At 32.7% G+C, this 15,268-nt stretch overlaps 2 non-coding genes across 2 annotated transcripts; both read left to right on the plus strand.

The window, feature by feature from the left end:
* The first annotated feature begins 9,922 nt into the window (after positions 1-9,922).
* On the plus strand, positions 9,923-9,994 carry TRNAP-AGG (transfer RNA proline (anticodon AGG)). The gene has a single exon. It is a non-coding gene; the product is annotated as a tRNA-Pro (tRNA).
* Positions 9,995-13,598: 3,604 nt separating this feature from the next.
* Positions 13,599-13,670, plus strand: TRNAP-AGG (transfer RNA proline (anticodon AGG)). The gene has a single exon. It is a non-coding gene; the product is annotated as a tRNA-Pro (tRNA).
* Positions 13,671-15,268: the final 1,598 nt, after the last annotated feature.

Here is a 15,268-nt window from a genome sequence, read left to right on the forward strand (position 1 = left end):
TATTTAGTAATCTGTCAACCATTTGGTGGTATATTGGGTATACTGTAGATTCCATTTTGTCTAAGTAATCTTGAGTGGCTACAAAGAAGTCTCATTTTGACAAATTAAAAACTGTCAAAATGAAATTACAGGTTTTTCTCTTACCTTGCTTTTTTCTAAGAAACAATGAGTGGCTTAAAAGAATAGGCTCTTTTTGACAAACAAAAAGGTCAACAATTAATTGCAGGTTTTTGTTTTTTTCATTCTTCTTGGTCTGTATGCATAAGTTGCACACAGTATGAGACAAGTCTTAGGTTCCAACTATCAGAAAAGTTAAAACTCTATAGGAACCCCTAAATCTTGGCACTGAACTTTCCAAATATGCATACTTGGACAAAAATGTACCTTAAGGAAACATTTTAGCTATGCTACCAATACATTTTTAAATTGTTATGGTATTTTTAGAATGTAACATCTTTTTTCCTGCTTATTGCATTTTTTTATTACATAATTTGAGTTTTACTTTAAAAATGGTAAAATCTGAATAAGAAATTATTTAGCTTGTGGCTTGTTGGTCTGGGTGTATGATTTTTGCTTTGGGTGGAAAAGGCCCCAGGTTTATATCCTGGATGAGCCTGTTTCCTCAGGTACTTTAAAAGTGCTTAGTTCTATTATCTGATAGTATTTTAAAATACTTACTAATGTATTCCAACAGTTTCACTTCCAATTTCATTAGTATACATGAAAATGCATGAACAGTTGGCTAGTTGTTCTAGGGGTATGATTCTCGCTTAGGGTGCGAGAGGTCCCGGGTTCAAATCCCGGATGAGCCCATCTTCTCAGGTTCTTTTAAATCCCATGGTTCCATTATCTGATTGATGTCAAAAGCATCAAGTGAATTTTGCTTTTGAAAATCCATCAAAAAATATATACTTATGCATATTTAGTAAACTGTCAACCATTTGGTGGTATATTGGGTATACTGTAGATTCCATTTTGTCTAAGTAATCTTGAGTGGCTTCAAAGAAGTCTAATTTTGACAAATTAAAAACTGTCAAAATGAAATTACAGGTTTTTCTCTTACCTTTCTTTTTTCTAAGAAACAATGAGTGGCTTAAAAGAATAGGCTCTTTTTGACAAACAAAAAGGTCAACAATTAATTGCAGGTTTTTGTTTTTTTCATTCTTCTTGGTCTGTATGCATAAGTTGCACACAGTATGAGACAAGTCTTAGGTTCCAACTATCAGAAAAGTTAAAACTCTGTAGGAACCCCTAAATCTTGGCACTGAACTTTCCAAATATGCATACTTGGACAAAAATTTACCTTAAGGAAACATTTTAGCTATGCTACCAATACATTTTTAAATTGTTATGGTATTTTTAAAATGTAACATCTTTTTTTTCAGCTTATTGCATTTTTTATTACATAATTTGAGTTTTACTTTAAAAATTGTAAAATCTGAATAAGAAATTATTTAGCTTGTGGCTTGTTGGTCTGGGTGTATGTTTTTTGCTTTGGGTGGAAAAGGCCCCAGGTTCATATCCTGGATTAGCCTGTTTTCTCAGGTTCTTTAAAAGTGCTTAGTTCTATTATCTGATAGTATTTTAAAATACTTACTAATGTATTCCAACAGTTTCACTTCCTATTTCATTAGTATACATGAAAATGCATGAACAGTTGGCTCGTTGGTCTAGGGGTATGATTCTCGCTTAGGGTGCGAGAGGTCCCGGGTTAAAAATTCCGGACGACCCCATCTTCTCCGGTTCCTTTAAATCCCATGGTTCCATTATCTGATTGATGTCAAAAGCATCAAGTGAATTTTGCTTTTGAAAATCCATCAAAAATATATACTTATGCATATTTAGTAAACTGTCAACCATTTGGTGGTATATTGGGTATACTGTAGATTCCATTTTGTCTAAGTAACCTTGAGTGGCTTCAAGAAGTCTCATTTTGACAAATAAAAAACTGTCAAAATGAAATTACAGGTTTTTCTCTTAGCTTGCTTTTTTCTAAGAAACAATGAGTGGCTTAAAAGAATAGGCTCTTTTTGACAAACAAAAAGGTCAACAATTAGTTGCAGGTTTTTTTTTTCTTTCTTCTTGGTCTGTATGCTTAAATTGCACACAGTATGAGACAAAGACAAGTCTTAGGTTCCAACTACCAGAAAAGTTCAAACTCTATAGGAACCCCTAAATCTTGGCACTGAACTTTCCAAATATGCATACTTGGACAAAAATTTACCTTAAGGAAACATTTTAGCTATGCTACCAATACATTTTTAAATTGTTATGGTATTTTTAAAATGTAACATCTTTTTTCCAGCTTATTGTATTTTTTTATTAAATAATTTGAGTTTTACTTTAAAAATGGTAAAATCTGAATAAGAAATTATTTGGCTTGTTGGTCTGGGTGTATGATTTTTGCTTTGGGTGGAAAAGGCCCGAGGTTCATAACCTGGATTAGCTTGTTTTCTCAGGTTCTTTAAAAGTGCTTAGTTCTATTATCTGATAGTATTTTAAAATACTTACTAATGTATTCCAACAGTTTCACTTCCAATTTCATTAGTATACATTAAAATGCATGAACAGTTGGCTCGTTGGTCTAGGGGTATGATTCTCGCTTAGGGTGCGAGAGGTCCTGGGTTAAAAATTCCGGACGAGCCCATCTTCTCCGGTTCCTTTAAATCCCATGGTTCCATTATCAGATGATGACAAAAGCATCAAGTGAATTTTGCTTTTGAAAATCCATCAAAAAATATATACTTATGCATATTTAGTAAACTGTCAACCATTTGGTGGTATATTGGGTATACTGTAGATTCCATTTTGTCTAAGTAAATCTTGAGTGGCTTCAAAGAAGTCTCATTTTTACAAATTTAAAACTGTCAAAATGAAATTACAGGTTTTTCTCTTACCTTGCTTTTTTCTAAGAAACAATGAGTGGCTTAAAAGAATAGGCTCTTTTTGACAAACAAAAAGGTCAATAATTAATTGCAGGTTTTTTTTTTTTCTTTCTTCTTGGTCTGTATGCTTAAGTTGCACACAGTATGAGACAAGCCTTAGGTTCCAACTATCAGAAAAGTTCAAACTCTATAGGAACCCCTAAATCTTGGCACTGAACTTTCCAAATATGCATACTTGGACCAAAATTTACCTTAAGGAAACATTTTAGCAATGCTACCAATACATTTTTAAATTGTTATGGTATTTTTAAAATGTAACATCTTTTTTTCCAGCTTATTGTATTTTTTTATTAAATAATTTGAGTTTTACTTTAAAAATGGTAAAATCTGAATAAGAAATTATTTAGCTTGTGGCTTGTTGGTCTGGTTGTATGATTTTTGCTTTGGGTGGAAAATGCCCCAGGTTCATATCCTGGATTAGCCTGTTTCCTCAGGTTCTTTAAAAGTGCTTAGTTCTATTATCTGATAGTATTTTAAAATACTTACTAATGTATTCCAACAGTTTCACTTCCAATTTCATTAGTATACATGAAAATGCATGAACAGTTGGCTAGTTGTTCTAGGGGTATGATTCTCGCTTAAGGTGCGAGAGGTCCCGGGTTCAAATCCCGGACGAGTCCATCTTCTCAGGTTCTTTTAAATCCCATGGTTCCATTATCTGATTGATGTCAAAAGCATCAAGTGAATTTTGCTTTTGAAAATCCATCAAAAAATATATACTTATGCATATTTAGTAAACTGTCAACCATTTGGTGGTATATTGGGTATACTGTAGATTCCATTTTGTCTAAGTAATCTTGAGTGGCTACAAAGAAGTCTCATTTTGACAAATTAAAAACTGTCAAAATGAAATTACAGGTTTTTCTCTTACCTTGCTTTTTTCTAAGAAACAATGAGTGGCTTAAAAGAATAGGCTCTTTTTTACAAACAAAAAGGTCAACAATTAATTGCAGGTTTTTGTTTTTTTCTTTCTTCTTGGTCTGTATGCATAAGTTGCACACAGTATGAGACAAGTCTTAGGTTCCAACTATCAGAAAAGTTAAAACTCTATAGGAACCCCTAAATCTTGGCACTGAACTTTCCAAATATGCATACTTGGACAAAAATTGACCTTAAGGAAACATTTTAGCTATGCTACCAATACATTTTTAAATTGTTATGGTATTTTTAGAATGTAACATCTTTTTTCCTGCTTATTGCATTTTTTTATTACATAATTTGAGTTTTACTTTAAAAATGGTAAAATCTGAATAAGAAATTATTTAGCTTGTGGCTTGTTGGTCTGGGTGTATGATTTTTGCTTTGGGTGGAAAAGGCCCCAGGTTCATATCCTGGATGAGCCTGTTTCCTCAGGCACTTTAAAAGTGCTTAGTTCTATTATCTGATAGTATTTTAAAATACTTACTAATGTATTCCAACAGTTTCACTTCCAATTTCATTAGTATACATGAAAATGCATGAACAGTTGGCTAGTTGTTCTATTGGTATGATTCTCGCTTAGGGTGCGAGAGGTCCCGGGTTCAAATCCCGGATGAGCCCATCTTCTCAGGTTCTTTTAAATCCCATGGTTCCATTATCTGATTGATGTCAAAAGCATCAAGTGAATTTTGCTTTTGAAAATCCATCAAAAAATATATACTTATGCATATTTAGTAATCTGTCAACCATTTGGTGGTATATTGGGTATACTGTAGATTCCATTTTGTCTAAGTAATCTTGAGTGGCTACAAAGAAGTCTCATTTTGACAAATTAAAAACTGTCAAAATGAAATTACAGGTTTTTCTCTTACCTTGCTTTTTTCTAAGAAACAATGAGTGGCTTAAAAGAATAGGCTCTTTTTGACAAACAAAAAGGTCAACAATTAATTGCAGGTTTTTGTTTTTTTCATTCTTCTTGGTCTGTATGCATAAGTTGCACACAGTATGAGACAAGTCTTAGGTTCCAACTATCAGAAAAGTTAAAACTCTATAGGAACCCCTAAATCTTGGCACTGAACTTTCCAAATATGCATACTTGGACAAAAATGTACCTTAAGGAAACATTTTAGCTATGCTACCAATACATTTTTAAATTGTTATGGTATTTTTAGAATGTAACATCTTTTTTCCTGCTTATTGCATTTTTTTATTACATAATTTGAGTTTTACTTTAAAAATGGTAAAATCTGAATAAGAAATTATTTAGCTTGTGGCTTGTTGGTCTGGGTGTATGATTTTTGCTTTGGGTGGAAAAGGCCCCAGGTTTATATCCTGGATGAGCCTGTTTCCTCAGGTACTTTAAAAGTGCTTAGTTCTATTATCTGATAGTATTTTAAAATACTTACTAATGTATTCCAACAGTTTCACTTCCAATTTCATTAGTATACATGAAAATGCATGAACAGTTGGCTAGTTGTTCTAGGGGTATGATTCTCGCTTAGGGTGCGAGAGGTCCCGGGTTCAAATCCCGGATGAGCCCATCTTCTCAGGTTCTTTTAAATCCCATGGTTCCATTATCTGATTGATGTCAAAAGCATCAAGTGAATTTTGCTTTTGAAAATCCATCAAAAAATATATACTTATGCATATTTAGTAAACTGTCAACCATTTGGTGGTATATTGGGTATACTGTAGATTCCATTTTGTCTAAGTAATCTTGAGTGGCTTCAAAGAAGTCTAATTTTGACAAATTAAAAACTGTCAAAATGAAATTACAGGTTTTTCTCTTACCTTTCTTTTTTCTAAGAAACAATGAGTGGCTTAAAAGAATAGGCTCTTTTTGACAAACAAAAAGGTCAACAATTAATTGCAGGTTTTTGTTTTTTTCATTCTTCTTGGTCTGTATGCATAAGTTGCACACAGTATGAGACAAGTCTTAGGTTCCAACTATCAGAAAAGTTAAAACTCTGTAGGAACCCCTAAATCTTGGCACTGAACTTTCCAAATATGCATACTTGGACAAAAATTTACCTTAAGGAAACATTTTAGCTATGCTACCAATACATTTTTAAATTGTTATGGTATTTTTAAAATGTAACATCTTTTTTTTCAGCTTATTGCATTTTTTATTACATAATTTGAGTTTTACTTTAAAAATTGTAAAATCTGAATAAGAAATTATTTAGCTTGTGGCTTGTTGGTCTGGGTGTATGTTTTTTGCTTTGGGTGGAAAAGGCCCCAGGTTCATATCCTGGATTAGCCTGTTTTCTCAGGTTCTTTAAAAGTGCTTAGTTCTATTATCTGATAGTATTTTAAAATACTTACTAATGTATTCCAACAGTTTCACTTCCTATTTCATTAGTATACATGAAAATGCATGAACAGTTGGCTCGTTGGTCTAGGGGTATGATTCTCGCTTAGGGTGCGAGAGGTCCCGGGTTAAAAATTCCGGACGACCCCATCTTCTCCGGTTCCTTTAAATCCCATGGTTCCATTATCTGATTGATGTCAAAAGCATCAAGTGAATTTTGCTTTTGAAAATCCATCAAAAATATATACTTATGCATATTTAGTAAACTGTCAACCATTTGGTGGTATATTGGGTATACTGTAGATTCCATTTTGTCTAAGTAACCTTGAGTGGCTTCAAGAAGTCTCATTTTGACAAATAAAAAACTGTCAAAATGAAATTACAGGTTTTTCTCTTAGCTTGCTTTTTTCTAAGAAACAATGAGTGGCTTAAAAGAATAGGCTCTTTTTGACAAACAAAAAGGTCAACAATTAGTTGCAGGTTTTTTTTTTCTTTCTTCTTGGTCTGTATGCTTAAATTGCACACAGTATGAGACAAAGACAAGTCTTAGGTTCCAACTACCAGAAAAGTTCAAACTCTATAGGAACCCCTAAATCTTGGCACTGAACTTTCCAAATATGCATACTTGGACAAAAATTTACCTTAAGGAAACATTTTAGCTATGCTACCAATACATTTTTAAATTGTTATGGTATTTTTAAAATGTAACATCTTTTTTCCAGCTTATTGTATTTTTTTATTAAATAATTTGAGTTTTACTTTAAAAATGGTAAAATCTGAATAAGAAATTATTTGGCTTGTTGGTCTGGGTGTATGATTTTTGCTTTGGGTGGAAAAGGCCCGAGGTTCATAACCTGGATTAGCTTGTTTTCTCAGGTTCTTTAAAAGTGCTTAGTTCTATTATCTGATAGTATTTTAAAATACTTACTAATGTATTCCAACAGTTTCACTTCCAATTTCATTAGTATACATTAAAATGCATGAACAGTTGGCTCGTTGGTCTAGGGGTATGATTCTCGCTTAGGGTGCGAGAGGTCCTGGGTTAAAAATTCCGGACGAGCCCATCTTCTCCGGTTCCTTTAAATCCCATGGTTCCATTATCAGATGATGACAAAAGCATCAAGTGAATTTTGCTTTTGAAAATCCATCAAAAAATATATACTTATGCATATTTAGTAAACTGTCAACCATTTGGTGGTATATTGGGTATACTGTAGATTCCATTTTGTCTAAGTAAATCTTGAGTGGCTTCAAAGAAGTCTCATTTTTACAAATTTAAAACTGTCAAAATGAAATTACAGGTTTTTCTCTTACCTTGCTTTTTTCTAAGAAACAATGAGTGGCTTAAAAGAATAGGCTCTTTTTGACAAACAAAAAGGTCAATAATTAATTGCAGGTTTTTTTTTTTTCTTTCTTCTTGGTCTGTATGCTTAAGTTGCACACAGTATGAGACAAGCCTTAGGTTCCAACTATCAGAAAAGTTCAAACTCTATAGGAACCCCTAAATCTTGGCACTGAACTTTCCAAATATGCATACTTGGACCAAAATTTACCTTAAGGAAACATTTTAGCAATGCTACCAATACATTTTTAAATTGTTATGGTATTTTTAAAATGTAACATCTTTTTTTCCAGCTTATTGTATTTTTTTATTAAATAATTTGAGTTTTACTTTAAAAATGGTAAAATCTGAATAAGAAATTATTTAGCTTGTGGCTTGTTGGTCTGGTTGTATGATTTTTGCTTTGGGTGGAAAATGCCCCAGGTTCATATCCTGGATTAGCCTGTTTCCTCAGGTTCTTTAAAAGTGCTTAGTTCTATTATCTGATAGTATTTTAAAATACTTACTAATGTATTCCAACAGTTTCACTTCCAATTTCATTAGTATACATGAAAATGCATGAACAGTTGGCTAGTTGTTCTAGGGGTATGATTCTCGCTTAGGGTGCGAGAGGTCCCGGGTTCAAATCCCGGACGAGTCCATCTTCTCAGGTTCTTTTAAATCCCATGGTTCCATTATCTGATTGATGTCAAAAGCATCAAGTGAATTTTGCTTTTGAAAATCCATCAAAAAATATATACTTATGCATATTTAGTAAACTGTCAACCATTTGGTGGTATATTGGGTATACTGTAGATTCCATTTTGTCTAAGTAATCTTGAGTGGCTACAAAGAAGTCTCATTTTGACAAATTAAAAACTGTCAAAATGAAATTACAGGTTTTTCTCTTACCTTGCTTTTTTCTAAGAAACAATGAGTGGCTTAAAAGAATAGGCTCTTTTTTACAAACAAAAAGGTCAACAATTAATTGCAGGTTTTTGTTTTTTTCTTTCTTCTTGGTCTGTATGCATAAGTTGCACACAGTATGAGACAAGTCTTAGGTTCCAACTATCAGAAAAGTTAAAACTCTATAGGAACCCCTAAATCTTGGCACTGAACTTTCCAAATATGCATACTTGGACAAAAATTGACCTTAAGGAAACATTTTAGCTATGCTACCAATACATTTTTAAATTGTTATGGTATTTTTAGAATGTAACATCTTTTTTCCTGCTTATTGCATTTTTTTATTACATAATTTGAGTTTTACTTTAAAAATGGTAAAATCTGAATAAGAAATTATTTAGCTTGTGGCTTGTTGGTCTGGGTGTATGATTTTTGCTTTGGGTGGAAAAGGCCCCAGGTTCATATCCTGGATGAGCCTGTTTCCTCAGGCACTTTAAAAGTGCTTAGTTCTATTATCTGATAGTATTTTAAAATACTTACTAATGTATTCCAACAGTTTCACTTCCAATTTCATTAGTATACATGAAAATGCATGAACAGTTGGCTAGTTGTTCTATTGGTATGATTCTCGCTTAGGGTGCGAGAGGTCCCGGGTTCAAATCCCGGATGAGCCCATCTTCTCAGGTTCTTTTAAATCCCATGGTTCCATTATCTGATTGATGTCAAAAGCATCAAGTGAATTTTGCTTTTGAAAATCCATCAAAAAATATATACTTATGCATATTTAGTAAACTGTCAACCATTTGGTGGTATATTGGGTATACTGTAGATTCCATTTTGTCTAAGTAATCTTGAGTGGCTTCAAAGAAGTCTAATTTTGACAAATTAAAAACTGTCAAAATGAAATTACAGGTTTTTCTCTTACCTTGCTTTTTTCTAAGAAACAATGAGTGGCTTAAAAGAATAGGCTCTTTTTGACAAACAAAAAGGTCAACAATTAATTGCAGGTTTTTGTTTTTTTCATTCTTCTTGGTCTGTATGCATAAGTTGCACACAGTATGAGACAAGTCTTAGGTTCCAACTATCAGAAAAGTTAAAACTCTATAGGAACCCCTAAATCTTGGCACTGAACTTTCCAAATATGCATACTTGGACAAAAATTTACCTTAAGGAAACATTTTAGCTATGCTACCAATACATTTTTAGATTGTTATGGTATTTTTAAAATGTAACATCTTTTTTTTCAGCTTATTGCATTTTTTATTACATAATTTGAGTTTTACTTTAAAAATTGTAAAATCTGAATAAGAAATTATTTAGCTTGTGGATTGTTGGTCTGGGTGTATGTTTTTTGCTTTGGGTGGAAAAGGCCCCAGGTTCATATCCTGGATTAGCCTGTTTTCTCAGGTTCTTTAAAAGTGCTTAGTTCTATTATCTGATAGTATTTTAAAATACTTACTAATGTATTCCAACAGTTTCACTTCCAATTTCATTAGTATACATGAAAATGCATGAACAGTTGGCTCGTTGGTCTAGGGGTATGATTCTCGCTTAGGGTGCGAGAGGTCCCGGGTTCAAACCCCGGACGAGCCTATCTTCTCAGTTTCTTTTAAATCCCATGGTTCCATTATCTGATTGATGTCAAAAGCATCAAGTGAATTTTGCTTTTGAAAATCCATCAAAAAATATATACTTATGCATATTTAGTAAACTGTCAACCATTTGGTGGTATATTGGGTATACTGTAGATTCCATTTTGTCTAAGTAATCTTGAGTGGCTACAAATAAGTCTCATTTTGACAAATTAAAAACTGTCAAAATGAAATTACAGGTTTTTCTCTTACCTTGCTTTTTTCTAAGAAACAATGAGTGGCTTAAAAGAATAGGCTCTTTTTGACAAACAAAAAGGTCAACAATTAATTGCAGGTTTTTGTTTTTTTCTTTCTTCTTGGTCTGTATGCATAAGTTGCACACAGTATGAGACAAGTCTTAGGTTCCAACTATCAGAAAAGTTAAAACTCTATAGGAACCCCTAAATCTTGGCACTGAACTTTCCAAATATGCATACTTGGACAAAAATTTACCTTAAGGAAACATTTTAGCTATGCTACCAATACATTTTTAAATTGTTATGGTATTTTTAAAATGTAACATCTTTTTTTCCAGCTTATTGTATTTTTTTATTAAATAATTTGAGTTTTACTTTAAAAATGGTAAAATCTGAATAAGAAATTATTTAGCTTGTGGCTTGTTGGTCTGGTTGTATGATTTTTGCTTTGGGTGGAAAAGGCCCCAGGTTCATATCCTGGATTAGCCTGTTTCCTCAGGTACTTTAAAAGTGCTTAGTTCTATTATCTGATAGTATTTTAAAATACTTACTAATGTATTCCAACAGTTTCACTTCCAATTTCATTAGTATACATGAAAATGCCTGAACAGTTGGCTAGTTGTTCTAGGGGTATGATTCTCGCTTAGGGTGCGAGAGGTCCCGGGTTCAAATCCCGGACGAGCCCATCTTCTCAGGTTCTTTTAAATCCCAAGGTTCCATTATCTGATTGATGTCAAATGCATCAAGTGAATTTTGCTTTTGAAAATCCATCAAAAAATATATACTTATGCATATTTAGTGAACTGTCAACCATTTGGTGGTATATTTGGGTATACTGTAGATTCCATTTTGTCTAAGTAATCTTGAGTGGCATCAAAGAAGTCTCACTTTGACAAATTAAAAACTGTCAAAATGAAATTACAGGTTTTTCTCTTACCTTGCTTTTTTCTAAGAAACAATGAGTGGCTTAAAAGAATAGGCTCTTTTTGACAAACAAAAAGGTCAACAATTAATTGCAGGTTTTTGTTTTTTTCATTCTTCTTGGTCTGTATGCACAAGTTGCACACAGTATGAGACAAGTCTTAGGTTCCAACTATCAGAAAAGTTAAAACTCTATAGGAACCCCTAAATCTTGGCACTGAACTTTCCAAATATGCATACTTGCACAAAAATTTACCTTAAGGAAACATTTTAGCTATGCTACCAATACATTTTTAAATTGTTATGGTATTTTTAAAATGTAACATCTTTTTTCCAGCTTATTGCATTTTTTTATTACATAATTTGAGTTTTACTTTAAAAATTGAAAAATCTGAATAAGAAATTATTTAGCTTGTGGCTTGTTGGTCTGGGTGTATGATTTTTGCTTTGGGTGGAAAAGGCCCCAGGTTCATATCCTGGATTAGACTGTTTTCTCAGGTTCTTTAAAAGTGCTTAGTTCTATTATCTGATAGTATTTTAAAATACTTACTAATGTATTCCAACAGTTTCACTTCCAATTTCATTAGTATACATGAAAATGCATGAACAGTTGGCTAGTTGTTCTAGGGGTATGATTCTCGCTTAGGGTGCGAGAGGTCCCGGGTTCAAATCCCGGATGAGCCCATCTTCTCAGGTTCTTTTAAATCCCATGGTTCCATTATCTGATTGATGTCAAAAGCATCAAGTGAATTTTGCTTTTGAAAATCCATCAAAAAATATATACTTATGCATATTTAGTAAACTGTCAACCATTTGGTGGTATATTGGGTATACTGTAGATTCCATTTTGTCTAAGTAATCTTGAGTGGCTTCAAAGAAGTCTAATTTTGACAAATTAAAAACTGTCAAAATGAAATTACAGGTTTTTCTCTTACCTTGCTTTTTTCTAAGAAACAATGAGTGGCTTAAAAGAATAGGCTCTTTTTGACAAACAAAAAGGTCAACAATTAATTGCAGGTTTTTGTTTTTTTCATTCTTCTTGGTCTGTATGCATAAGTTGCACACAGTATGAGACAAGTCTTAGGTTCCAACTATCAGAAAAGTTAAAACTCTATAGGAACCCCTAAATCTTGGCACTGAACTTTCCAAATATGCATACTTGGACAAAAATTTACCTTAAGGAAACATTTTAGCTATGCTACCAATACATTTTTAAATTGTTATGGTATTTTTAGAATGTAACATCTTTTTTCCTGCTTATTGCATTTTTTTATTACATAATTTGAGTTTTACTTTAAAAATGGTAAAATCTGAATAAGAAATTATTTAGCTTGTGGCTTGTTGGTCTGGGTGTATGATTTTTGCTTTGGGTGGAAAAGGCCCCAGGTTCATATCCTGGATGAGCCTGTTTCCTCAGGTACTTTAAAAGTGCTTAGTTCTATTATCTGATAGTATTTTAAAATACTTACTAATGTATTCCAACAGTTTCACTTCCAATTTCATTAGTATACATGAAAATGCATGAACAGTTGGCTAGTTGTTCTAGGGGTATGATTCTCGCTTAGGGTGCGAGAGGTCCCGGGTTCAAATCCCGGACGAGCCCATCTTCTCAGGTTCTTTTAAATCCCATGGTTCCATTATCTGATTGATGTCAAAAGCATCAAGTGAATTTTGCTTTTTAAAATCCATCAAAAAATATATACTTATGCATATTTAGTAAACTGTCAACCATTTGGTGGTATATTGGGTATACTGTAGATTCCATTTTGTCTAAGTAATCTTGAGTGGCTTCAAAGAAGTCTAATTTTGACAAATTAAAAACTGTCAAAATGAAATTACAGGTTTTTCTCTTACCTTGCTTTTTTCTAAGAAACAATGAGTGGCTTAAAAGAATAGGCTCTTTTTGACAAACAAAAGGTCAACAATTAATTGCAGGTTTTTGTTTTTTTCATTCTTCTTGGTCTGTATGCATAAGTTGCACACAGTATGAGACAAGTCTTAGGTTCCAACTATCAGAAAAGTTAAAACTCTATAGGAACCCCTAAATCTTGGCACTGAACTTTCCAAATATGCATACTTGGACAAAAATTTACCTTAAGGAAACATTTTAGCTATGCTACCAATACATTTTTAAATTGTTATGGTATTTTTAAAATGTAACATCTTTTTTTCAGCTTATTGCATTTTTTATTACATAATTTGAGTTTTACTTTAAAAATTGTAAAATCTGAATAAGAAATTATTTAGCTTGTGGCTTGTTGGTCTGGGTGTAAGTTTTTTGCTTTGGGTGGAAAAGGCCCCAGGTTCATATCCTGGATTAGCCTGTTTTCTCAGGTTCTTTAAAAGTGCTTAATTCTATTATCTGATAGTATTTTAAAATACTTACTAATGTATTCCAACAGTTTCACTTCCAATTTCATTAGTATACATGAAAATGCATGAACAGTTGGCTCGTTTGTTTAGGGGTATGATTCTCGCTTAGGGTGCGAGAGGTCCCGGGTTCAAATCCCGGACGAGCCCATCTTCTCAGGTTCTTTCAAATCCCATGGTTCCATTATCTGATTGATGTCAAAAGCATCAAGTGAATTTTGCTTTTGAAAATCCATCAAAAAATATATACTTATGCATATTTAGTGAACTGTCAACCATTTGGTGGTATATTGGGTATACTGTAGATTCCATTTTGTCTAAGTAATCTTGAGTGGCATCAAAGAAGTCTCACTTTGACAAATTAAAAACTGTCAAAATGAAATTACAGGTTTTTCTCTTACCTTGCTTTTTTCTAAGAAACAATGAGTGGCTTAAAAGAATAGGCTCTTTTTTACAAACAAAAAGGTCAACAATTAATTGCAGGTTTTTGTTTTTTTCTTTCTTCTTGGTCTGTATGCATAAGTTGCACACAGTATGAGACAAGTCTTAGGTTCCAACTATCAGAAAAGTTCAAACTCTATAGGAACCCCTAAATCTTGGCACTGAACTTTCCAAATATGCATACTTGGACAAAAATTAACCTTAAGGAAACATTTTAGCTATGCTACCAATACATTTTTAAATTGTTATGGTATTTTTAGAATGTAACATCTTTTTTCCTGCTTATTGCATTTTTTTATTACATAATTTGAGTTTTACTTTAAAAATGGTAAAATCTGAATAAGAAATTATTTAGCTTGTGGCTTGTTGGTCTGGGTGTATGATTTTTGCTTTGGGTGGAAAAGGCCCCAGGTTTATATCCTGGATGAGCCTGTTTCCTCAGGTACTTTAAAAGTGCTTAGTTCTATTATCTGATAGTATTTTAAAATACTTACTAATGTATTCCAACAGTTTCACTTCCAATTTCATTAGTATACATGAAAATGCATGAACAGTTGGCTAGTTGTTCTAGGGGTATGATTCTCGCTTAGGGTGCGAGAGGTCCCGGGTTCAAATCCCGGACGAGCCCATCTTCTCAGGTTCTTTTAAATCCCATGGTTCCATTATCTGATTGATGTCAAAAGCATCAAGTGAATTTTGCTTTTGAAAATCCATCAAAAAATATATACTTATGCATATTTAGTAAACTGTCAACCATTTGGTGGTATATTGGGTATACTGTAGATTCCATTTTGTCTAAGTAATCTTGAGTGGCTTCAAAGAAGTCTCATTTTGACAAATTAAAAACTGTCAAAATGAAATTACAGGTTTTTCTCTTACCTTGCTTTTTTCTAAGAAACAATGAGTGGCTTAAAAGAATAGGCTCTTTTTGACAAACAAAAAGGTCAACAATTAATTGCAGGTTTTTGTTTTTTTCATTCTTCTTGGTCTGTATGCATAAGTTGCACACAGTATGAGACAAGTCTTAGGTTCCAACTATCAGAAAAGTTAAAACTCTATAGGAACCCCTAAATCTTGGCACTGAACTTTCCAAATATGCATACTTGGACAAAAATTTACCTTAAGGAAACATTTTAGCTATGCTACCAATACATTTTTAAATTGTTATGGTATTTTTAAAATGTAACATCTTTTTTTTCAGCTTATTGCATTTTTTATTACATAATTTGAGTTTTACTTTAAAAATTGTAAAATCTGAATAAGAAATTATTTAGCTTGTGGCTTGTTGGTCTGGGTGTATGTTTTTT

Source organism: Pseudophryne corroboree, chromosome 3 (genome assembly GCF_028390025.1).
Source record: "Pseudophryne corroboree isolate aPseCor3 chromosome 3, aPseCor3.hap2, whole genome shotgun sequence".
Classification (NCBI taxonomy): Eukaryota; Metazoa; Chordata; class Amphibia; order Anura; family Myobatrachidae; genus Pseudophryne; species Pseudophryne corroboree.